We start from the raw sequence: 14587 nt of genomic DNA, 5'->3' as shown, positions 1-14587 counted from the left end.
GCAAGCCTCTGTCTATCCTCAGATCTTGATTGCTAAAGTAGCTTTCTTGCTAAAGTAGCTTCTCTCTGCCTCCAGGATCTCTTTCCTTTTATATCACTGCATATTACAGCCAAATTTATCTCACTAAAATTCTGTTTTCATGTCCCCTTTTAGGTTCCAAATCTATATTATCTTCTCATGGCTTGGACTAGCCTTTCCCAAAGTTTTTTATATGAAGCTTTTGTTCCACAGGAAATTAATAGGCTTTAAGTAAAAAACAGATTGTGTGATCAAATGTCAGAGATATGCTAGGTTGACAGCGTTATAAACCATTTCTTTCCTACAGGATGATTCATAGCTTTCATATGTTTATATGCCTTAGAATGCAGTGTTTTCTGAGACACATTTTCACAGAACCTTTTTTTGTAGAGTGTTTCATTGGTCTAGGTCTACATGTACCACATTTTGGAAACACTGTTCCACAGATTCAAGTTCATACTCTATATGATGGTTAATTTTATGTGTTAATTTGAGTGGGCCATGGAATTGTTAATCTTCAAAATCACATAGACAGTTATTTTACAAAAAAATAAATAGCAAAAAATTGTAATCAGGGACAAGCAAATTATATCAGAATCATAGGCAAGACTGCTGAATAAAGGTGAGAAGTCTTTTCTATAGGGGAAAGTGGGAAGTTGGGAGTGCTATTATAAACAAAGTGTCCATTAGGGTAAACTGGGCACTAGAAGTATAGTGGCTTTTTATTGGTTGAGTTGTGACTGCTTCTCATTGGCTTGGCTGTTGCCAGGGGAGGAGGAGAGTCTTTCTTCCTCCTGCTGGGATGATAAAGTAGTGTCCACTTAAAATGTCCCTCTCTTCCCGTTAAGTCTGCAACTGACACAGAGTGGTAAGGTGTGAGAGCTCCCCCTGGTGGCCTTCCCACTCCATTCTAGAGAGGTTTCCCCTTATTACTTCACAAGGCGCCCAGGTATTTGGTCAACTATTATTCTGAATCTTTCTGTAGGGGTGTTTTTGTATGAGAGTAACATTTAAATCCACAGATTGAGTAAAGCAGGTTGCCCTCCTTAATGGGGGGGGGGGGGCATCATCCAATCAGTTGAAGGTATGAATAGAACAAAAAGTCTCATCCTCCTGTGAGTACAAGAGAATTTCTCCTGCCTTCAAACGGGGATATCAACTTTTTCCTATCTTCAGACTCAGACTGAAACTAGCAGACTGCAATTACACTATCAGTTCTTTTGGCTCTCTAGCTTCTGACTTACCCTGTTGATCTTGTGATTTCTCAGCTTCCAAATCACATGAGCCACTTCCTTATATTTCTTCATATAGGCTCCACATTCTATTGGTTTTAATTCTCTGGAGAAACCTGACTTAAGATCAGTCTTCTGTTACACCTGTTTATCTCTTTCCATTTCCCAGCACATACCTCTGCTCAAGGTAAACTGCTTTTCTCATTATTTCTACATGGCCCTTGCAGAATTCACCTCCAACCTTTGTCCAAAGTGTTTCTTTTGCTTAGATATTTTTGCAAATATCTCCTTTTTCCTATTTGTTCATGTTCTAGTTCTACCCATTTCCCTCTCTCTTTCTCTCTCTCTTCCTCCCTTCTTCCCTTTCTTTTCTTTACTTTTTTTTTTTTTTTTTTAAGATTTTATGTATTCGACAGAGAAAGACACAATGAGAGGGGGAACACAAGCAGGAGGAGTGGGAGAGGGAGAAGCAGGCTTCCCACTGAGCAGAGAGCCCGACGCAGGGCTCAATCCCATGACCCTGGGATTGTGACCTGAGCTGAAGGCAGATGCTTAACAACCAAGCCACCCAGGTGCCCCAGCTAACATTTTCTTTTTTTTTAAGAAAATAAATTTCCCAAAGACAAGTCCTGCAAAGCATTGAATTGCATTCATTACTAAGCATTGTGCTCTGTGGGAAGTGACTGGAATGCTAATCTGCTAGAAATTCAAGGAAGGAAGACCTGGAGGAAGTTCCCATTATGAGAGTAGATTTTAAAAAGTGAGACTCTTTCCCAGTCTTCTAATTCCCCAGTGCTTTCCGGTAGAGACATCTATAGTTACCAGTTTCTTTTCTCTCTTGTTTCAAGACCCAATTCCCATGATTGCAAATTAGAGCCACTTGCAGAGCATTTAAGACTCTTGAGGGTCCAGCTCAGACTGCTTGCATCAGAATCTCTAGGTTGGGGGGCGCCTGGGGGGCTCAGTGGGTTAAGCCTCTGCCTTCGGCTCAGGTCATGATCTCAGGGTCATGGGATGGAGCCCCACATCGGGCTCTCTGCTCAGCGGGGAGCCTGCTTCCCCCTCTCTCTCTGCCTGCCTCTCTGCCTACTTGTGATCTCTCTCTGTCTATCAAATAAATAAATAAATAAAAATCTTTAAAAAAAAAAAAAAAGAATCTCTAGGTTGGGACCCAGGCATCAGTATTTTGTAAAGTTCTCCTGACTCTGGCACACAGGAAGGACTGAGAACTAGTGTCAAGTCTTCTTCTTCTTCAAGTTAAAAAAATTTTTTTATTTAAGTAATCTCTACACCCAGCGTGGGGCTCAAGCTCACAACCCCAAGACCAAAAGTAACGTGCTCTTCCAGCTGAGCCAGCCAGGTACCCCCTCCAGGGTGAAATCTTCTTGATCAGAAGGCACTGCGCCCATGGCCCTTTTGGTATGTGCCACGCAGTCTGGCTTGTTGTTATCTCGTCTTCTTAAAAATGGGAGTCTGGCTTGCCTGGTGGTGCTCAAGGAGGAGAATTTCTCTAGTTCTTAAAGTTAGTCTTTATATCCCTCCCACCCTTTCCCTTCTCAGGTCTGTGTGGAAAGCAGTAGTTCTCTCTAGTAAGCATGAGACTCACCTGGAGCTCCCACTCCTAGAGTGTCTGAATCAGTAGGTCTGGTAGGGTAAAGAATCTGCATTTCTAACAAATTCTCAGGTGATGGGCGCCTAGGGTGGCTCAGTTGGTTAAGTGACTGCCTTCGGCTCGGGTCATGATCCTGGAGTCCCAGGATCGAGTCCCGCATAGGGCTATCTGCTTCTCCCTCTGACCCTCCCCCTTCTCATGCTATCGCTCTCTCTCTCTCAAATAAATAAATAAAATCTTAAAAAAAAAATTCTCAGGTGATGCTGACCCTATTAATCTGTGAACCACATCTTGAGAACCATTGACCAAGAGATCAGACTAAGAAAGAGAGCACAGGTATGCCTGCTATAGCCCTTTGGGCCTAAGGAAAACCCAATAGACTGGACACAGGAGTAAAGGCTGGCTAAAAAGACTACTTCACAGGGAAAGTCCCAATTGTAGGCCCCAAATCCAATCCATAAATACATTTTGTAGGCTCATACAATATTTTCTGTTAATAAAAATAGTTAATATTTAAAAATCAGGGATTTACACATACACACACACACACAAATATATCAATTTTTCGGGAATAGTAGGTTGGTGCCAAGGGATCCAATTTTCTATGTGACAACATTCAACTTTAACCAACGAGGAGTAGCTGTTTTGCTCTTCCAAATGAACCCAGCCCCCAGCTAACCTTACAACTGAATATTAGCCATATTAGTGAGCCCAGTCAAAACAGCAGCAGAGGGGGTGCCTGGGTGGCTCAGTGGGTTGAGCCACTGCCTTCAGCTCAGGTCATGATCCCAGAGTCCTGGGATCGAGTCCCGCATCGGGCTCTCTGCTCAGTAGGGAGCCTGCTTCCTCCTCTTTCTCTCTGCCTGCCTTTCTGCCTACATGTAATCTCTCTCTGTCAAATAAATAAATAAAATCTTTAACAAAAAAAAAAAAAAACAGCAGCAGAAAAAATACCCATCAAACCCATAAAACAGTGAAAAGTAATACACTGTTGGTTTAAGTCACTAAGTTGTAGGGTGATTTGTTATACAGCAAGAGCTAACTGATACAACAATTGGCAGAATTTCCAAAGGCCTGCTTCACTCAGTTATGTTACCTCCCAGGCTCTATAGGCAAGTGAATTTCCAGCCTGGGCCTTACCCTGCGGAGGACTAAGACAGACTGGTAAGCCTTTTATACATCTGTTATGCCAACAACCTCATAAGGTCAGCTTGTATTAAAGTCCATTTTGCAGATTAGGAAATTGAGGACTAGCAAGCTAAGAGACATCCCTAAAGACACATAGTAACAGCAGGGTGAGAACCCATCACTTTGTACTTTTGTTTCAGTGCTTTCCCCCTTTTCCATCTGGGCAATCGGCTGTTAGTCTCTCTAGGCCAATAGACCTGACAGTCACCAAAACCAAACTCTGTAAGTTAACAGGGCATGATGTTTTCAAGAAGGAAAGCCCTCTAGGTAATCTTTATTTATTGAGAAAGTTGTCTGTGAAGGGCTTACTATAGTGACCACTACACAGAAGGGCCTTAATGAGAGATACTTGTTATTATATACCCTGTTTCTGTAGCATCCTCTAATGCACTTTTCCTTTCTTCCCTACTCACCAGACTCCTGGCTGGAAAATTTCATCTCTCCTCTAAGATCTGGTACACTTTCTGTGTATCTCTGTTACCACACATAATCACACTATATTATATTTTTGATGTGTCTCTCTATTCCCTCTGGTGTTGGGTGCTTTCATTTTGGGGATTATGGACTTCCTTTTTTTTATTTTCACAGGACCTGGCCCAAGATAGGCACTAAATAAATACTGATCAAATGGAAATGCAATTAAATTGCAGAGTTGGAAGATACATTTGGTCATAGTCCAGTTTGACTCCCATAGTAATCATTTTGCAAAAACAAGTATTATTAATATTGTTGTTATACTCATATTAAAAATAAAGAAACAGAATCTCAGTATACTAAGAATTTCTTTCCAGTTGGTGATACTCAGGTGATACTTGTTAGGTTTTCTTAACAAATTATTGTTATTAGGTTATTTTTTGTTTTTCTTTATAATTTTTCTTTTTCTTTTTTTTTTAAAGATTTTATTTATTTATTTGACAGTGAGAGATACAGTGAGAGAGGAAACACCAGCAGGGGGATTAGGAGATGGAGAAGCAGGCTCTCCACTGAGCAGGGAGCCTGATACGGGGCTCAATCCCAGGACTCTGGAATCATGACTTGAGCTGAAGGCAGACACTTCATGATTGAGCCATCCATGGGCGCCTGTAATTTTTCTTTCTAAAGGTTTCTCCTTTGGGGGCCTGGGTAGCTCAGTTAAGAGTCCGATTCTTGATTTCAGCTCAGGTCATGATCTTGGGGTCTTGAGATAGAGCTCTGTATTGGGCTGCATGCTGAGGACAGAGTATGTTTGAGATTCTCTCTCTCTCTCTCTCTCTCCTTTGCCCCTCCCCTTGCTTGTGCATGCACACTCTCTCTAATTAAATAAATAATTAACATCCCTTGATGGCGGAACCTAAGCTTTAGCTTAGGTCTCTATCCCCAGTATGAGGTGTGGCAGGTCGTAGACATTTAGCAATTGCTGACTTGAATTTAATTTCTACTTCTGTGTTAGAAGCTATGTCTGGTACCTCTCTAAGGAAATGCTTGAAAGAGCCATTTAAAATTTGCTTATGATTAAGTCCTACTTTCACTCAGTCTGAATATTAACCAAACAGTCTCACTCTTTTATCACAGATTGGATGCCTGGAGAGAGAGACAGAGACAGACAGACAGACAGACAGACACACACACACTCCCCACACCCCTTGCACACACTCAGACCGATCGACCTGTATCTTTGAGAAGAGAAGGACATGGAAAATTGCAGGGTAACCAGACCCTCTTTGAGAGAGAATTCTTTCTTTGTGCCAACACCAGAGAAATGTGGGACTGTCATGTGAGGAGCAGTTACACTCTTTGTGTATCAGGTAAGGCAGAAAAGAGAAGAAAAGGTTCAAGGAAAGGGGGAATTAGAAGGGGCCAAGTGATTGAAATCAACAAAGGGACTGCCAAGAAATTTGAGAAACGAAGAGGAAGGAAAGACTGAGAGGGCGTTTTGTCAGTAACATTTAAAAGAGGGCAAGGAATGCAAAGTGACCCACTGTGAAGGAGCCACAAGATACCATCTGTATTCTTTTCCCTCTGAGGCGCTTTCTTCTGAAAAGGATTGTCATCATCAAACCCCAGACAGCAGTGCACTCTTTAGTGGGTGATGTTGCTTTTAAAACGTGGACTATAATTTTATTTTAGGAGTTGAATTAATCTGCAGCAGCATCCTGGTATTTCGTAAAACGAAAATATGCTGAGTTGTCCTGTCAAGAGAGGCAATAATCAGGAGGCTAGGGTTTTTCCTATTATCATGGTTGCTGATTTTGACAGGGAGTTACCTACGTGCCAGGAACATTTCTTGGTGTTAGCCGTGGGTTCCATGTCATGTTTTGATCTAATATGATTTTCTGGTCTAGAGCCATTTGTGTTTGAATGAAAATGATGGCTGTGGTAACAATTTTTCATATTCTCCTTGGAGCAAGTTCCTTTTGCTCTCAAGTCTGTTATTACTGAAGAAGCATTTAGTCGTAGGTAAATGACCCTTGTCTTCTATCTTTAATCGAAACTCCACTGTTAATATGTTTCATGACTCACTAAATCTTGGAAGGAAAACCTAATGTGCTATAAAAGCAAAGGAAAACAATTAATTGATTTCAGCATACATTTTTTTCTATGCAACTGAGCCAGCTGTCCCTTAAAGTGGAGTGCATATGAATAGCTAGATGTGTGCATGTGCATGTCTATGATTGTATTTCATTGCTTTTCACATAGAAGGAGCTCTCTCTCTCTCTCTCTCTTTTTTTTTTAAAGATTTTATTTATTTATTTGACAGACAGAGATCACAAGTAGGCAGAGAGGCAGGCAGAGAGAGAGGAGGAAGCAGGCTCCCTGCTGAGCAGAGAGCCCGATGCGGGGCTCAATCCCAGGACCCTGGGATCATGACCTGAGCCGAAGGCAGAGGCTTAACCCACTGAGCCACCCAGGCACCCAAGATCAGCTCAGTTTTGAGGAATGCAGACTCTACCTCTTACAAGAAGGAGCCTCAAAATATTGTGATCAAATTTTTCACTTTATCACATTCCTAGTTATCTAGAAGAGAATTATCAGGATATTTGGGGCTGGGTCATATTTGGGTTTTGAGACTTAGATTGTTGTCAACTGAGCCAGCTGTTTCCAAAGTGTAGTACATACAGAAACAGCTGGGGTGTGCATGTATGCTTCTAAAATTGTATTCCAGAGTCAATCCACATCATTTTAGTTGGGCAAATTGCTTCAAGTTTCATTTCTTCATCTTTAAAATGGGAATAGTAACAGTGCCTCTTTGTGGCACTGGGAGGAGTCAGCGAGAGAGATAATATATAAGAAGTGCTTTGTACAGTTCCAGGCACATGGTAGGTGTTCAAATGAATTATAGCTTATTTTACTTTTAAATTTTCTTAATTTAAATCCTTAGCTATTTTTGTTTGTTTTACAAGTAATTCACACAGCATGAAAATCAGAAAACAGAGAGAAGCAGAAAGAGAAAAAATAGTTCATATTACCCAGGATTTACCACAGAGTTAGGCACTATCAGTCTTTTGGTGAAATCCATTTGGATCCTAGGCTTTCTTCCAATGCATATGTACATAAGAATAAGTGTGTGATAGAAAGATAGACAGACACACCCACACACCCATACACACAGAAATATTTGTTTGTATTTTTTAAAATTTTCTTTTTAAGATTTTATTTATTTAAGAGAGGGAAAGAGAGCTCAAGCAGGGGGAGAGGTGGGAGGGAGAAGGAGGTTCCCCACTGAGCAGAGAGCCCAATGAGGGACTCCATCCCTGGACACTGGGATCATGGCCTGAGCAGAAGGCAGACGCTTAACCAGCTGAGCCACCCAGGCGCCCTTGTGTGTATTTTGAGATATATACACAAAAGTTTAACAGCCAGAGAAGTGGGCGCCTGGGTGGCTCAGTGGGTTAAGCCTCTGCTTCTGGCTCAGGTCATGGTCTCAGGGTCCTGGGATCGAGCCCCACATTGTGCGCTCTGCTCAGTGGGGATCCTGCTTCCCCCTCTCTCTCTCTGCCTACTTGTGATCTCTGTCTGTCAAATAAATAAATAAATCTTTAAAAAAAAAAAGCCAGAGAAGTACTTATTACTTTTTATTATTTATAACCTCCTTATTCTAGCATTTGTGTAGGACAGTGTCAGTTACTCAGTGTTAAGTAGTACCCGACTCACAACCTCCCATTTTAGTTTTCTCTGGATCCTAGGTATTAAGGCAAGAGGTCATACCTATACCTATTACCAAATCTGAATTTCTCAGAGTGAATCTAGGAAATAGCAGGCTCCTGAGATGGTCTGAGAAAAAAAAGGTCTGCGGTCAAATAAGTTGGGGAAATGTTGTATAGTTTCTCTTTCAGTCTTTTTAAGAATCACACTCACTTTTAAAAAAGATTTAAAATTTTTTTCATTCTTAATTAATTTTTTAAAAAATTTATTTATTTGACACAGAGAGAGAGATCACAAGTAGACAGAGAGGCAGGCAGAGAGAGAGGAGGGAAGCAGGCTCCCTGCTGAGCAGAGCGCCCAATGTGGGGCTCCATCCCAGGACCCTGGGATCATGACCTGAGCTGAAGGCAGAGGCTTTAACCTGCTGAGCCACCCAGGTGCCCCATCTTTAAGTAATCTTTCCACCCCACACAGGGCCTACACTCACAACCCCTAGTCGCATGCTCCACTGACTGAACCAGCCAGGCGCCCTTAATTTTTTTTTTAATTTTTTTTATTTAAGCAAACTCTGTGCCCAACATGGGGCTTGAACTGATGACCCCAAGATCAAGAGCCACACACTCCAATGACTGAGCCAGCCAGGTGCCCCCACAGATACTAATTTGTGATTAAATAAGTATTCAATTAATTAGTACCTATTAAATTAAACATGATTAAAACATGTTAAAGGCTCTGAGAAGTCGTGTTGTGAAGCATCCTATTTTGCTTTAGCTTCAAATTTCCCACATTTATGTGAACTCTTCTTTTAACTTTATTTTTAAAAATAATATACAGTAAAAATTAACATTTTTTAAAATGTACACTTCAATGAAATTTTGTGCATGGATTTGTGTAACCACGACGACATTCAGAGTTCAGAATAGTTTTATTATACCCCAGGACTCACTTGTGTCCCCCTTTATAGTTACATCCCCTACTTCTGTAACCCCTGGCAACCACTGACCTGTTCTCCACCCATAAATTGTCTTTTTGCCATTTCTCTTTTATAGAAATATCATATAGATGACATTACATACCATGTAGCCCTTGAGAGTGGATTCTTTTTTTTTAGGTAATACCTTTAAGACTCATCCATGTTATTGCATGTATCAGTTATTAGGGTGTGTGTGTGTGTGTGTGTGTGTTTAGGTCTTAATGCTGAGTAGTATTCCGTGATATGGAATATCAGGGAATATACCACAATTTATTTATATCGTTGAAACATATTCAGGTTTCTTCCAGTCTTTGGTGATTTTGAATAGATCTGCTGTAAACATTTATGTACAGGTTTTTGTGTAAATATAAATTTTCACTTCTCTAAAGTAAATACCCAGGAATGGGATTGCTAGGTCACTTGGTAAATGTATGTAAGCAAACTCTTTTTATTTGTGTAATACCTATTAAGATCTTACATAACTAGTATGTCCTGGAACATATAACATCCTGTAGACCTAGTATTTCATTGGATGCACTTTGGAGAAAAAAGCTTTAGGAAGGTCTTGAATGCTGTGACTTTTTGCTGTTTTTGAAAGTCAAATGGACCTGAAATACATTCCACACACCCAAAGTTTGCTTAGACTTAGCCAGGACTCCCAATATACTCCCATTTGTTAAGGATCTACTGCCAGACATTTGTATCACAGGCTCATTTAATCTAATCCTGACAATAATCGCATGATTTTGCAGGTGAGGAAACAGGCGCAGGAAGGCTAACAATTTACCCAAGTTCCCATGGCTGGTAAGTAGCCAGGATTGGAATCCTTGAATCTTATTGTCAAGTCCAGGCTTTTTCTGCTTTCCTCTCTACCTGTCTTTTTCTTCCTTTCTCTCTTTGAACATTGTTTTCTGTGTCTCTTTTCTGTAGTTAATTGTCTTTGACCACAGTTGGCAAATAAAAAACACAGTTGCTATCACTTCCCACTTAATGGCAGATACCAATGATTTAATTTCAACTCCCCTTTCTTGCTCAGCTCTTTCTCCAGACAACTATCCATGGATTGGAGTTAGCACTTGAGCTAATAACCATCTGCTATTTTGTTCTTGTACTTTGTATTAGTTAGCTATTGCTGTGTAACAATCTCGAAACAGTGTGGCTTAAAAACAGTAACTATCACTTGTGATCTTTCACAATTTCTATAGGCTAAGAATTCAGATAGGGTGCTGCAGAAGGACAGGCCCTCTTCTGCCATGCCTGGGGCTTATTTGGTTGGAAGACATGAACATGTTGGGGGAATTTGTTCCTCAAAAGGATGAGTTGGGCTTGGTTTTCAGAAGAGGACATGCCTTACAAAGATAACAGATGTTTCCTGTGCACAGTGAGATGCCTTTGACCCTGAGGATATTCTCTCATCTCTGCTCCTCCATTCTTGTCGTGGCTTTTTGCTCAGCTACATCCTGTTACACTCATGTTCCTACTCAAATTGTAGGCTCTTTGTTTCCCAGGAGGACAACTTAAAGGTAGATGTACCCTTTCATAGTTGAACGTCTAGCTCTTGACTCCTGATGCTTTGATTTACTTCCATGACTCCCTGTATATTGCTGATTCCTAGTCTGCTCAGGATTTGAGGGGCACAGAACACTTTGGTTTGGGTTTGATTTTCTGGACTCCTAACCTGTCTCTCATAGTCAGGAAATGGTTACTCCCAGATCTGTGGCCTTGATTCTGGACTTCTTGACTCCTTAGTGTCCTGCTCTGCTGTTTACAAACCTCTTAACCCTTGCTTGTCATACATCCTGTCTCTTGGTTTGTTTCTTACTCTTTCTTGTTACCACCTACATTTTGACTTACTAGTATCTCTTAGGCCAAATTATTTCCCGAGACTCATCTGCTGATTGGTATACTGGGCTTTGCCTTCCAATGACAGACTTCTCTCTCACCCTTTTCTTCATTTGGAGGTTAAGCTGAGGTATAGTGTATTTAGCCTTGGATTCAGAACCAGAAGCCCCAAGTTCAAAACCTGATCTATGTGACTTTAGGCAAGGCTTTTTAATCTTTCTGGGCCCCAATTTTCTCATCTATAAAATGGAAGAATATTCTCTACTTCATAGCATTGCCTTAAAGATTAAATGGGAGGGGGTGTCTGGGTGGCTTAGTGGGTTAAAGCCTCTGCCTTTGGCTCAGGTTATGATCTCAGGGTCCTGGAATCGAGCATCCGCATTGGGCTCTCTGCTCAGCAGGGAGCCTGCTTCTTCCTATCTCTCTGCCTGCCTCTCTGCCTACTTGTGATCTCTGTCTGTCAAATAAATAAATAAAATCTTCAAAAAAGAAAAAGATTAAATGGGAGAATGTAGATAATGCAAGATAATAATGGGTAATAATTCCTTTTTTTATGGGTAATAATTCTAAAATGCTAATATGTGTGTGTGTGCGTGCACACACATGTGTATATTTAAAGTAAGTTTATTCTTTCTTCCTTCTAAGCACCTTTCCTTTAAGCAGCTAGGCCATTCTGTGCTCATTAACTCAGGAAAGGAAATGTCAGAGCAGAAAAAACAAATAGGAATCTTTCTGGCTTTGATTTTCAAAAGCCTAGAGCCCTTAGTGGAACATTGAGACCCCAGGACTGGTCAAAACGAGTGAGAGCAAGGGGTTTGAAGAGAGAGGGAGATTCTCCTTCAGACTGGCAATGGATTCCACTATTCTGGGCAGAGGAGGGAGGTGAGTAGAAGGAGGAGAGACAGAGGGGGTGTAATGAAGCACAGATACATGGGACCCAGAGTGAGAGGGGTCTGTGCCCTCCCTTCTAGATAAAGCCCTGGGGAGCAGAAAGGACATAGTTGGCAGATTCTGGGTCCCCAGGGTGGCCCACCAATGGTGCTAGACTGGAAGGGGTCATGCAGCCTGGGGGTGAAGGAAATGTCAGTGTAGGTCGCTGAGCATTGAAGCCTACAGGCCTGACAGGGATGATGGCAATTTCACTTGACAACTGCATGGATAGTCCATAGCAAGGACGGGAGTGCACTTCTCTCCCACCCCGCCCCCTCCTTCAACTGCGATTCTCCAGGAGCTCCTAGAACCTAGAGGCACTCCCTGAAAATGGGAGGAAGGCTTCAGAGGAACTGAGGTTATATTTTGCCACTCTGGTTGAATAGGATCTAAAAATGAATTTGAGGGCACCTGGGTGGCTCTGTTGGTTAAGTGACTGCCTTCATCTCAGGTCACGATCCCGGAGTCCCAAGATCGAGTCCGCTTCAGGCTCCCAGCTCCATGGGGAGTCTGCTTCTCGCTCTGACCTTCTCCCCTCTCATGCTTTCTCTCACTCTCTCTCTCTCAAATAAAGAAAGAAAACCTTTACTAAATAAATAAATAAAAATGAAAGTTGAGTTATAAAAATAGTTTGTGTCTATATGGTGGATTAAGACCCGTAACCACTATCGCAGAAAGCGTTTGGCCTTCATCTGTAGGTAGGCACCAGGATGTTTACTGAGTCTGAATTCAGATGTTATGGAGCCTCTGAATATATATAATGTCCTACTTGATGTTTGAGAGTAGCATCAGCTCTGCTGGGCTTTTGTGAGAAATGCACATTCTCAGGCCCTCCCCCCAGAACTCCTGAATCTGAAACTCTTTCAAGTGATTCTAACGCATGCTAGAGTTTTGTTTTTGTTTTGTTTTTTAAAGATTTTATTTATTTATTTGACAGACAGAGATCACAAGTAGGCAGAGAGGCAGGCAGAGAAAGAGGAAGGGAAGCAGGCTCCCTGCTGAGCAGAGAGCCCGACACAGGGCTCCGTCCCAGGACTCTGGGATCACGACCTGAGCCAAAGGCAGAGGCTTAACCCACTGAGCCACCCAGGTGCCCCCACATGCTAGAGTTTAAGAACCACTGCTCTGCATCCTATCTATTTTTTGTACATACACCCTCAGTTTCTCAGACTTACTCCAGTAGTCAAGTTACCATGTGATACTTGCCTAGCATCAGCTTTGGGCTAGCCAGATACATATAAATATATTTAATAATTGGATTTACAGAAAACTTCTTTTACTAAAAAATGTAGGCAGACTATAGTAAATAATATTTTGGGGGTGCCTGGATGGCTCAGTCACTTAAGCTTCCATCTTCGGCTCAGGTTGTGATCCCAGAGTCCTGGGATTGAGCCCCATGTCAGTCTCCCTGCTCAGTGGAGAACATGCTTCTTCCTCTCCCTCTGCTGCTCCCCCTGCTTGTGCTCTCTCACCTTCTTTCTCTCTCTCTCTCAAGTAAATAAAATCTTAAAAATAAATAAATAATAATATTGTGAAGTATCGAGGGCAAAGGATGGTGAATCTAAAATTTAATTCCAACTTAATTGTCATCCTGAAAAGTGAGGTTTCCAAAACTATTTTCAGTCATATTGAGATGATTTAACACACATCACTCCTAAACTGATAGTCTCACATTACTAGTAATTATATATGAACTGATGATAAAAATTAATAATGATACACAAATTTTCCAGGGCTAACCAAGGACTTTGATCTGCATATTTATTTATTTATTTATTTATTTAAAAGATTTTATTTATTTATTTGACAGAGAGAGACTACAAGTAGGCAGAGAGGCAGGCAGAGAGAGAGAGCAGGAAGCAGGCTCCCTGCTGAGCAGAGAGCCCGATGTGGGACTCGATCCCAGGACCCTGAGATCATGACCCGAGCCGAAGGCAGCGGCTTAACCCACTGAGCCACCCAGGCGTCCCGTGCATATTTATTTTAAGTGTCTGGAGAGGAGAGCTTCGTATTTCCCCTGGAGTTTTCCTCATGACCATCTCACTTTGATCTCATTTCACTGAGGACCCAGCTCCTGAGAGGAAAACAGGGGAGATTGGAAAGAGAACTTTCAGTCAATGGGGAGAGGGGATCATAGGCAAACAGGATCTTAAACCTTTACTACCTCCCCAAGGACCCAGTGTACTTCACAGGGATGGTTTTGTGGCCAGGCAAGGTCCTAGGGAAATTTATGGCAGAAACATTTTCCCGTATCTGGGTCAGGAAATGATAGCACACAGATGGAATTTACAATGGGAGTATGAATGGAGTGGCCCCACCCAGGCAGCCAAGCAAAGGCCCCTTTCACAGGCTCTATTCACATATAATGAGTGCTCCCCAGGCTCTCCTGGCTGGCTGCTTTTTCTTTTTTCCTCGATTGCTTTCACTTTTTCACAGAGGACTGCCCCGCTTGCGGTCCACTTGGGACCGGGGTGAGCCTTGATTTGGCAGGAGAAAGGAAGAAGTACACGGTGGCCTACAAAACTGAATTACTCTGCCTCCCTGGCCCCTTTCCTTGAATAATAGGCCTTTGTGCTTTGAAATGTAGGGAAGTCCCAGTTTCTCAGGCTTTTTTTAAAAAAAGGAAACCTTCCTAAAACCTCCTTTCCCACTTTAAGATGCTTAGCAGGG

The 14587-nt window shown here is 41.9% G+C and overlaps 1 long non-coding RNA gene across 1 annotated transcript in view; it reads left to right on the top strand.

Moving 5' to 3' along the window:
* Positions 1–14587, top strand: part of LOC131824190 (uncharacterized) — a 38102-nt gene that overhangs the window by 18581 nt on the left and 4934 nt on the right. The window contains exon 4 of the long non-coding RNA XR_009350777.1: positions 9898–9949. This is a non-coding gene — a long non-coding RNA (uncharacterized LOC131824190). The remainder of the gene's footprint in view (positions 1–9897; positions 9950–14587) is intronic.

Source organism: Mustela lutreola, chromosome 2 (genome assembly GCF_030435805.1).
Source record: "Mustela lutreola isolate mMusLut2 chromosome 2, mMusLut2.pri, whole genome shotgun sequence".
NCBI lineage: Eukaryota > Metazoa > Chordata > Mammalia > Carnivora > Mustelidae > Mustela > Mustela lutreola.
This window is presented reverse-complemented; position numbering and strand designations above follow the sequence as displayed.